This window comes from Pristiophorus japonicus, chromosome 3 (genome assembly GCF_044704955.1).
Source record: "Pristiophorus japonicus isolate sPriJap1 chromosome 3, sPriJap1.hap1, whole genome shotgun sequence".
In the NCBI taxonomy this organism is placed as follows: Eukaryota; Metazoa; Chordata; class Chondrichthyes; family Pristiophoridae; genus Pristiophorus; species Pristiophorus japonicus.
Genome location: NC_091979.1, coordinates 24976790 through 24988899, shown reverse-complemented (window position 1 = coordinate 24988899; position 12110 = coordinate 24976790).

Here is a 12110-nt window from a genome sequence, read left to right as displayed (position 1 = left end):
GAAACATATAAGATTCTGACGGGGCTGGACAGGTTAGATGCGGGAAGAATGTTCCCGATGTTGGGAAAGTCCAGAACCAGGGGACATAGTCTTAGGATAAGGGGTTGGCCATTTAGGACTGAGATGAGGAGAAACTTCTTCACTCAGAGAGTTGTTAACCTGTGGAATTCCCTGCCGCAGAGAGTTGTTGATGCCAGTTCATTGTATATATTCAAGAGGGAGTTAGATATGGCCCTTACGGCTAAGGGGATCAAGGGGTATGGAGAGAAAGCAGGAAAGGGATACTGAGGGAATGATCAGCCATGATCTTATTGAATGGCGGTGCAGGCTCGAAGGGCCGAATAGCCTACTCCTGCATCTATTTTCTCTGTTTCTATATTTCTATGTTTCCAAGTCCTGCACCATCCTGACTTGGAAATATATCGGCCGTTCCTTCATCGTGGCTGGGTCAAAATCCTGGAACTCCCTCCCTAATAGCACTGGGAGCACCTTCACCACACGGACTGCAGCGGTTCAAGAAGGCGGCTCACCACCACCTTCTCAAGGGCAATTAGGGACGGGCAATAAATGCTGGCCTTGCCAGCGACGCCGACATCCCAGGAACAAACATTAAAAAAAACTCCCTCGGTACTGCCTCAAATATTACCATCGATTATCCCAGAGTGGGGCTTGAACCCACAACCTTCTGAATCAAAGCAAAAACAAAAGCGTACCCAGTCTGACACACTGAGAGAGAAATTCTAGCCCTCAGCCTGCTTCTATACTGTGCGACACACAGAACAGTGTCCAATGTCTTAGTTCCTGGCACTAATACATTTTTATGACTTTGTAGAAGATAAACATGTTTCAAAGTGCATGTTTACCATTTACTGACAATATCCATTAGCTGGTAACTTACAGTCCTGAGAATGACTTTCAGCTGACTATGATGTTGCAATTCTTCGAGCGTGGAAATCCAGGTGTTCAGTCTTTTGTAAATTGATTTTTTTCAGTTGATAATAGTAAATAATGTTTGCCTTTATAAAGCACTTTTCACATTGGAACATCTCAAACCCCTTTGTAAAATAATTTGCTTCTGATGTGCAGACGACTGGGTATTTAGGCTGTAGGGTAGGCATTCAACAACACCAACATATCACAAAGCGTCTGGTAGCTAAAGGTTGCTAAATGCCTTTAAACATATAATAAATATCATCCTGCTATGCTCAAATAGGATGCGAATTCAAGTTCCACTATGGAAGTTTGTGAATTCGATTGCGGTTTTAAAAATGTGTTTTTTAAATAAAATGAAACTAAAGCTGATATCAGTAAAAGTGACTGTTGGATTGTCGCAAAATCCCAGTGGGTTCATTAATGTCCTTTAGAACATAAGAACATAAGAAATAGGAGCAAGAGAAGGCCATTTGACCCCTCGAGCCTGCTCCGCCATTTAATACGATCATGGCTGATCCGATCATAGACTCAGCTCTGCCCATTCTCCATTCTCCATTCTCCATCACCCCTTATTCCCTTATCGGTTAAGAAACTGTCTATTTCTGTCTTAAATTTATTCAATGTCCCAGCTTCCACAGCTCTCTGAGGCAGCGAATTCCACAAATTTATAACCCTCTGAGAGAAGAAATTTCTCCTCATCTCAGTTTTAAATGGGCAGCCCCTTATTCTAAGATCATGCCCTCTAGTTCTAGTCTCCTCCCACCAGTGGAAACATCCTCTCTGCATCCACCTTGTCAAGGCCCCTCATAATCTAATACGTTTCGATAAGATTACCTCTCATTCTTCTGAATTCCAATGAGTAGAGGCCCAACCTACTCAACCTTTCCTCATAAGTCAACCCCCTTATCCCCAGAACCAACCTACTGAACCTTCAGCCATGAACTCATTGAATGGCGGTGCAGGCTCGTAGGGCTGAATGGCCTACTCCTGCATCTATTTTCTATGTTTCTATGTTTCTCTATGTTTCTCTGAACTGCCTCCAAAGCAAGTATATCCTTTCGTAAATATGGAAACTAAAACTGCACACATTATTCCAGGTGTGGCCTCACCAATACCTTAAGACTTCCCTGCTTTTATTCTTCATTCCCTTTGCAATAAAGGCCAAGATTCCATTAGCCTTCCTGATAACTTGCTGTAACTGCATACTAACCTTTTGTGTTTCATGCACAAGTACCCCCAGGTCCTGCTGTACTGCAGCACTTTGCAATCTTTCTCCATTTAAATAATAATTTGCTCTTTGATTTTTTTCTGCCAAAGTGCATGACTTCACACTTTCCAACATTATACTCCATCTGCCAAATTTTTGCCCACTCACTTAGCCTGTCTATGTCCTTTTGCAAATTTTTTGTGTCCTCCTCACACATTGCTTTTCCTCCCATCTTTGTATCATCGGCAAACCTGGCTACGTTACACTCAGTCCATTCCTCCAAGTTGTTAATATAGATTGTAAATAGTTGGGGTCCCAGCACTGATCCCTGCAGCACCCCACTAGTTACTGGTTGCCAACCCGAGAATGAACCATTTATCCCTACACTCTGTTTTCTGTTTGTTAGCCAATCCTCTATGATAATATATTACCCCCAACCCTGTGATCTTTTATCTTGTGCAGTAATCTTTTATGTGGCACCTTGTCAAATGCCTTCATCAAGTCCAAATACACCACATCCACTGGTTCCCCTTTATCCACCCTGTTCGTCACATCCTCAAAGAATTCTAGCAAATTTTCCAAACATGACTTCCCCTTCATAAATCCATGCTGACTCTGCCTGACCGAATTTTGCTTTTCCAAATGTCCTGCTACTGCTTCTTTAATAATGGACTCCAACATTTTCCCAACTACAGGTGTTAGGCTAACTGACCTATAGTTTCCTGCTTTTTGTCTGCCTCCTTTTTAAAATAGGGGCGTTACATTTGCAGTTTTCCAATCTGCTGGGACCGCCCCAGAAGGGAAGGAAGCCTGCCGTAACTTTCCCAATCTGGCCTGCCTGTGACTCCAGTCTCATACTGTTATGTTTTCGGTACGACCTCACAGCACACAGGCTCTAAGGTGGCTGATAACTTCAGGAAGCCGTCACGTGACTTGTTCCCTCTTTATTTTTGCAATCAGCAATTGCTGCAACACCACAGTAGTCCACTGGGCGGAGCTATATATATTGCACACACCAACGTGATTGTCTTTCAACTGCCCTCTGAAATGGCCACTCAGTTGTCTCAAACCGCTACGGAAAACAGTAAGAAGAAAGCACTGGGGGAGCAACTTCCCTGGACTGCAGCGGTTATAAGATGAAGCCTCACCACCACCTTTTCAAGGACACGTCCAAGTTTCCCTGTCAATCACACACCAACCTGACTTGGAAATATATTGGCCTTTCCTTCATCGTCGCTGGGTCAAAATCCTGGAAATCCCTGCCCAACGGCTCTGTGGGAGCACCTTCACCACACGGACTGCAGCGGTTGACGAAGGTGGCTCACTGCTACCCTCGTTAAGATTCTGAGGGGGCTTGACAGGGTAAATGCTGGGAGGTTATTTCCCCTGGCTGGAGAGTCTAGAACTAGAACCAGGGGGCATCATCTCAGGATAAGGGGTCGGATATTTAGGACTGAGGTGAGGAAGGTTTTTTTTTGCTCCTGGGGTTGTGAATCTTTGGAAATCTCTATCTACTCCCTGAGTATATTCAAGGCTGACAAAAATACATTTTTGGACTCTCGGGGAATCAAGGGGTTATGGGGTTCAGGCGGGAAAGTGGAGTTGAGGTCAAAGATCAGCTACGATCTTTTTGAATGGCGGAGCAGGCTCGAGGGGTCATATGGCCTACTCCTGCTCCAAATTCTTATGTTCTAATGTTCTCAAGGATAATTAGGAATGGGCAATAAATGCTGCCCTTGCCTACGATGTCCACATCCACCAAAATGAGTTTAAAAAAAACAGCAATGGGGCAAAATTGATTTTCAATCGCATTAGTTGAGCGAGGAATGGAACAAAACCATTTGGCATGTCTAGCCTGTTGATGTCACGTACAACCTAGGCCTGGTCTGCTTGTTCAGGTAATGTCAAGGATCAAAGTGGCATGGTTCAAAGTAGGGAGTTCTTCCTCAATTAACAGCACCATTGGTCAGTTATCTCATTGCTGTTTGTGAGATCCTGTCTGTGCACTGAATGGCTGCCGTGTTTCCCTGTGTAATCGTCACCGCACTATAAACAGCAGCTGATGGTGTGAAAATGTGGCTTGCAATGTTTCTGGAAGACGTGATAAGGTCTTTCTTCCTTCCTTCCTCTCTCGCTCTCTCCAGCAGCCACGGTGACATCATTGTGGTGACAAAAAGGCCTCCTCTTAATGACCCTTCTCTTGGGGCATTTAATGGCTGCCGCCAGGGAGTGGAAAATTAGCCCTTTTAGATGTGTGTTCAATGTGTAGATAAAGTGGAAATAATACTGGGAATTTGATGCTGGCTGAGTGTTTTGTATATTAACCAGAGGTCATTTGGAATTGGGAGGTTTCAGGTTCCTAATCGGTTTACTTAGCACTTGTTCAATGTCAGGAACGGAGAAACCTGCAGCTCCATGAATTCCGACCCACTTGTGATATTTGTAAATAACACCCCGGAATTTCCTTGGAACGGCTCCTGCTCCGCTATCGTAACTTCACCATAGGTGCAATGGAAATCCCATTTGCTCCGAGGAAATCCTGGTCCAAATAATATAAATAAGAAAGAAAGACTTGGATTTATATAGCGCTTTTCACGACCACCGGACGTCTCAAATGACATGCTTTTTTGAAGTGTAGTCGCTGTTGTAATGTGGGAAACGCGCGGTCATTTTGCGCACAGCAGGCTCCCACAAACAGCAAAGAGATAATGACCAGATAATCTGTTTCTTTTATTATGTTGATTGAGGTATAGCGCCTTATATCACCTCAATAATTTTTGAAACAAAGGAGGAACTTGCATTTATAAGGCACCTTTTGATGACATGCCAAAGCGTCTCACAGCCAATGAGGTACCTTGTAAGTGTTGCACTGTAGGGAATCGCCACAGCCAATGTGCACACAGGAAGGTCCCACAAACAGCAAAGAGATAATCTGTTCTTGTGACGTTGGTTGGCCAGGACACCGGGGACAACTCCCCTGCTCTTCTTCGAAATAGGATATTTTATGCCTATAGGGTATGCACCTGTGAGTATGCTCACAGTTTTGTAGAACTGTTGACTGCTCCTGGGCATGATCAAGGTGGCCATCAGCCGGTCCAGGCAGCGGGCGGTCGAGGGGGTCATTCAGCCCGACTGCCTGCCTCTCTTCCGCGGTTACATCTGAGCCTGGGTGTCCCTGGAGATGGAGCACACGGTGTCCACCGGTACGCTCGTGGCCTTCCACGTGAGGTGGGCGACGGAGGGACTGGAGTACATCATCAACCCCGGCAAACAAATTTTAATTTGATCTGTTAGTGTCTAAAGTTTAATTTGTTCATTTGTCGGTTTTGGTGCCCCCTTTAATAAGGGGGCATTTGATTTGCATTTGATTTACAGGTTCAACTAAAATAGTTGTAGAGCTGTTGAGTTGGGAGTGGCTCAGCCAGTCATGTGATGTTCACAAGACTCAATAAAACCCCAGCCAGCTGGGTTCAGGGGATCTACGATGAGGCAAGTGGTTGTCAGCCTGGTGGATGAACTGGTAATGTGTCGTTTGATTGTTAAAGCTTTGCTAATAAACCAACTTGTTCTTAATACCACTGCATCACTATGAATTCTTAAGCAAAGAACCCATGAAGCAAATACATTGCAACATCCACCTGAGAACGCAGACAAGATCTTGCTTTAATGTCGCATGTGTAAGATGACATCTCCCTCAGTGCTGCACTGGGAGTGCCAGCCTAGGTTTTATGCTCAAGTATCTGGAGTGTGACTTGACCGATGCTCCCGCTAAGCTGCGTGCGTGCTCAGCCGCCTGGAAGGTCGCGTGCAGGCCCCTCACAATATTTTCCAACCGAAATACCACGCATGCGCATAAAATTTAAAGGGACTTTGAAATAAACAGGCCTCGCAGAAAAAAGACAATAGAGAGGAAACTTTGAACTTGACCCCACAATCCTTCTGAGTCAGAAGGCAAGCGTGCTACTGTAATAGAGCTCCCCCTAGTGGACTACTGCTCCACCTAGTGGACTACCGTGGGAATGCAACGACTGATGTAACTACAATAAAAGGGTCATGTGTCACATGATGTATTGAAGCCATCTTGTAGAGTGTGTTTCTTTGTGATATCATAAGAAAATGTCACAGTCACCAACTGAGCCATGGCTGATACCTTGAGAGTAGATAAGACTTGAGAGTAGCAGCGTGTGGCGGTCCGGCCTGGAAATCGGCGTGGTCCCGGCCTGCAAGACCATCAGCAGGCCGGGACCATTAGAGGCAGCAGCGTGCGGCGGCATACCACTGTAGGGAGCAGGGCGTGCTGCTGCAGGAGGGCGACGGCTGACTGCAGTGCGGGCAGGTATAGCAGGAGCGGTGAGGTCGGGACGAAGGAGCAGCAAGAGTTCATAGAGGGACGTGATCGGGGCCCAGGAGAGGCGAGAGTTCGGGGCCCAGAAGAGGCGAGGGCCCAGGGGCAACACGGGCCAGCCCACACTGCGATATGTGTGCACACTAGGTCTGTGCAGCAGAGCTGGTCTCCAGTCGTCCTGGTTAATCCTTGCCACTGGACCAAGACCTAGCTCTGTCAAGCCCCGTGTGGTGGCTGGTGTGCAACGGCCACCACACGTTAAAAAAATCCACGCACAGGCATCTTCCACCCTTCAACATGTAGTTCGGGATCTGGAATATTAGGTCCTTCATTGAAACACCTGTGAACTCATCTCTTTTCGGCGTGGAAGCCTATGATGATGATGACGATGAGATAGACTTCACCAAGCTTTCCCACTTCATAGGAAGGACTTTATTTGACAACAGCATTCACAGTTTGAATAAAGGAGCAACAAAGATTGTGGAGAAATTGTAGTTACAATGTTATGAGTGTTTTGTGCGTGTTTTGGCAAGCATGTGGTCGCTATTTTCATAAATGTATTTGAAAAATTTATTTATTTAGTTAATAAATGTAACGCAGCAATTTGTGTTTGGACCTAAACCTGTGTTACTGGTGTTGATGTTAGCCCCATGTTTAAAATGGCACAAGTCTCTTCTCCTTTACAAAACAAACTAAGGGTTGCTAAGTGCCTTTAAACATATGATAAATATGATCTTGATTTACCCAAATACAGAATGGTAACCAGTCTGGCTGTGTAAGACAAATAAAAAAAGTACTTGCACTAACAAGGCAGCTTTATGAACTTCAAAATCACACGCAACAAATCATTTTTGGTGTGTGGTGGTGGTTACCCGGGCTAACACACAACAGCCATTTTGCACACAGCAAGATCCCACAAATGGCAAAGGGTCTATTTCTGGCTAATAATAGTTGAGGGTAGGTTGAAGAGAACTCAGAAAGCTTTGAATAGTACCAATATACAACGGAATGAGCAGCAGTGAAAAGCAGAGAAATGGTGTTAAACTTGTAAAGAACATTGGGTAAACCACCCTTGGAGTAGAAACATAGAAACATAGAAATTTACAGCGCAGAAAGAGGCCAGTTCGGCCCATTGTGTCTGCACCGGCCGACAAAGAGCCACACGGCCCTTGGTCAGCAGCCCTGAAGGTTACTGTGCATAGTTCTGGTCACCATATTACAGAGAGGGTATAGAGGCACTGGAAATGTTTTCCCCTTATCTATACCAATTGCTACTTTATATACCTCAAAGCATTCCTCCCCTACCTTTTTCTCCCTAGACAATTGAGCATAAGCTTGTTTAATCTTCCCTCGTTGCTCATTTTCCGTCACAGTTGGGATCGATCCCTGTTAACATGGGTAGCACAGTGATTATGTTACTGGACTAGTAATCCAGAGATCTTGCACTAATGATCACAGAGGATACAAGATCAAACGCCACCCCTCAGCTGGGGTATTTAAATTCTAAATAAATAAATAAATATAGAATTTATTTTTAAAAATAGCTATCAGCTAATAATGGTGACCATGAAACTACCGGATTGTTGTAAAAACCCACCTGATCCACTGTCCTTTAGGGAAGGAAATCTGCCGTCCTTACCCAGTCTGGCCTATATGTGACTCCAGACCCACACCAATATGGTTGACTCTTAATTGCCCTCTGAAATACCCTTTGTATTTGTCACGTATGTACTTTTGGGATCACTAGCCACTAGATGGCGTCACTGTTGAAGACCATTGGGATGCACGCACGTGTGTGCAGCCCAATTATAAAAGGCCAGCTATTTTGTAAAATCTGTATCTCGAGATGATAATGCCTTCGTCTGGCTTAAGGTGGTCCTGTACACGATTCTTCACACATCCTCTCTGTTGGACTCACAGGCAGGAGTAGATTCTTTATCAGACCATAAATTTTTGGACCGCAAACCGTGAGGAACACCGCCAGGCGCCGATCTGCGTCGCCGACCTCCATTTTGTTGGCCACGAAGAACTGGCTCAAACGGCTCACAAAGACTGTCCAATCTTCTCGTTCCACAAATCTCTCCAACAATCCCATTGTGCTCATTTTTGCATGTAAATATTCTTGTTGCCTCGTCACCAAATGTTGTGTGTGCAATAACTGTTAGACTGAGTACTGTTTAACTCCAAGAGGCATGACCTTGGCTCTGCTTTATTAAGGCCCAAAGTAACTAATATGCAAAATGGCTGGCCTTTTATACTTGCACACACGTGTGTGTAGCCCAATGGCCTCCAACAGTGACGCCAACAGTGACTCCAACTAGTGATCCCAAAAGTACATACATGACAGCATTCAAGAAGATTCACCACCACTTTCTTGAGGGCAATTCGGATGGGCAATTAATACTGACCTTGCCAGCGACACCCACACCCTGCGAATGAATTTTTAAAAATTTTGTTTTGCAAGCTTATTTACATTATTGTAGAGTGCCTTGCAGTGATTTAACTGTATTGGGGAAAAATAGACCAAGTGTGCTTTGAAACTGACTTGAAAAGCCCTCTCAAACTGTTTAATTTTTGTTGATGCTACAGCTCCTATTGTAAAGAGGGAATATATTTTCCAATTTTTCGCCTCTAGTATTAAGGATTACAGAACCAAGATGGGGTTAAGATACAGATCAGCCATGACCTAATTGAATGTTTGAGGGGCTGAATGGCCTATTCCTGTTCCTATCTTCCTAAAATATTCTGAAGGCTTCTACCCAATTCCTTTACATCTCTCTCCACGTTTGAAAGCCTCTTCAAATTGGCCACACCTTCAGTCACCTTCCCCAATTCTTCTCCTTGGCTGGGAAGTCTAGAACAAGGGGTCACAATCTCAGGATATGGGGTAGGAAATTTAGGACTGAGATGAGGAGAAATTTCTTCACTCAGAGGGTGGTGAACCTGTGGAATTCTCTACCACAGAAAGCTGTGGAGGCCAAGTCACTGAATATATTTAAGAAGGAGATAGATAGATTTCTAGACACAAAAGGCATCAAGGGGTATGGGGAAAAGGATGGAATATGATGTTGAGATAGAGGGTCAGCCATGATCATATTGAATGGCGGTGCAGGCTCAAAGGGCCGAATGGCCTACCACTGCTCCTATTTTCTATCTTTCTATGTAACTCTCGCAGTATTTGAAGAGAAGGCATTTCTTCCAGTGTCCTAGGCAACATTACTCCCTTGATCACCAGAAACAGATTAACTGGTAAAATAGAAAGACTTGCATTTATATAATGTTTTTCACGACCTCAGTATGTCCAAAAACGCTTCACAGCCAATGAAATACTTGTGAAGTGCAGTCACTGCTGTAATGTGAGAAAAGCAGCAGCCAATTTGCGCACAGCAAGCTCCCACACACAGCAATGTGGTAATGACTAGATTAGTTTAATGATGTTGGTTGAGGGATAAATACACCACGGAGAACTCCGCTGTTCTTGTTCGAAATAGTCCCATGGAATCTTTGACATCCACCTGAGAGGGCAGACGGGGCCTCGGTTTAAACTCTCATCCGGAATACGGCAACTCCGACAGTGCAGCGCTCCCTAGATTTTGTGCCCAAGTTGCTGGATTGGGACTTGAACTCATGATCCATCTGACTTAGAGGTGATAGGATGCTACCCACTGGGCCAATGATGACGCTGTAAAAATCGAGATACAGAGAATGGAATTAGATAAAGCGGCTCATATGGGGACAGCACAGACTTGATGGGTCAAATGGCCTGTTTCTGTGCCAGAACATTCTATGATTCAATTTGCTGCTGTTTATGGGATCTTGCTACACATACAATGGGTGCCCTTTGAGCTGCTTCTGAGAGACATGATCAAGCACTGTATAAATGGAAGTGTTTTGATTCCCCTCTTTGCCAAGTGCCAAGGCAGGTCTTGCAACATTAAAGTCATTATACAATTGTAAGCTGTTGTTTATGTATAAATTACGATTTGAATCCAGTACAAACAATATCTGTCATAAACGAAAGTCTTGCATGTGTTAACTGCTGTTGTTTTATAACTTCTGCATGTCCAGCTGTCATCGGTAATGGTACACTGTCCAGACCAAATATTTGTAATATTTCCACAAATGCTAAAGAAAGACTTGAATTTATATAGCACCTTTCACAACCACCAGACATCTCAAACGCCGATGAAGTAATTTTTGGAGTTTAGTCATTGTTGTTATGTGGGAAAAATGGCAGCCAATTTGCACACAGCAAGCTCCCACAAACAGCAATGTGTGTGATAATGAACAAATAATCTGTTTTTGTCATGTTGATTGAGGGATAAATATTGGCCATGACACCGGGTATACCACCCCTGCTCTTCTTCAAAATTGTGCCATGGGATCTTTTACGTCCACCTGGGAGAGCACTCAGGGCCTCGTTTTAATGTCTCATTTCAAAGACGGCACCTCAGACAGTGCAACACTCCCTCAACACTGTAATAGATTTACATGCTCAAGTCCCTGAAGCAGAACTTGAACCCACAACTTTCTGACTCCGAGGCGAGGGTGCTACCCACTGAGCCACCTGTGGAACAGCCTGTGAAGTTAAAGGTGCTATATAAATTTAAAATGCTAGGTTACCAAGATGCAGAATTCTGTGCTTGCAACTTTGTATTGCTGTGAAATAACAGTAAGAGCTAACTCACTATAACCGAACCATAAAGGGGCCTCAAAGGAAGATTTAATTAAAAACATATGAACAATCACAGACAGGAAAAGACCCTCTGATCCATCCAGCCTGTCCCAAACAACTGCATTGCCTTGTGCATCACAATATAGCCACTCCCCACCCCACCCGAAACTATGTGATCTCACGGGAGAGGCGAAGAACCAGGTAAAGACCCAGACCAATTAAGAGCATAAGAACATAACAAATAGGAGCAGGAGTAGGTCTTACGGCACCTCGAGCCTGCTCCGCCATTTAATATGATCATGGCTGATCCGATTATAGACTCAGCTCCACTTCCCTGCCCGCTCCCCATAACCCCTTATTCCCTTATCGGTTAAGAAACTGTCTTTCTCTGCCTTAAATTTATTCAATGTCCCAGCTTCCACAGCTCTCTGAGGCAGCGAATTCCACAGATTTATAACCCTCTGAGAGAAGAAATTCCTCCTCATCTCAGTTTTAAATGGGCGGCCCCTTATTCTAAGATCATGCCCCCTAGTTCTAGTCTCCCCCATCAATGTAAACATCCTCTCTGAATCCACCTTGTTAAGCCCCCTCATAATCTTATACATTTCGATAAGATCACCTCTCATTCTTCTGAATTCTAATGAGTAGAGGCTCAATCTACTCAACCTTTCCTCATAAGTCAACCCCCTCATCTCCGGAATCAACCTAGTGAACCTTCTCTGAATTGCCTCCAAAGCAAGTATATCCTTTCTTAAATATGGAAACCAAAACTGCACGCAGTATTCCAAGTGTGGCCTCACCAATACCCTGTAGAGCTGGAACAAGACTTCCCTGCTTTTATACTCTATCCCTTTTGCAATAAAGGCCAAGATTCCATTGGCCTTCCTGTTCACTTGCTGTACCTGCATACTATCCTTTTGTGTTTTGTGCACAAGGGCCCCCAGGTCCTG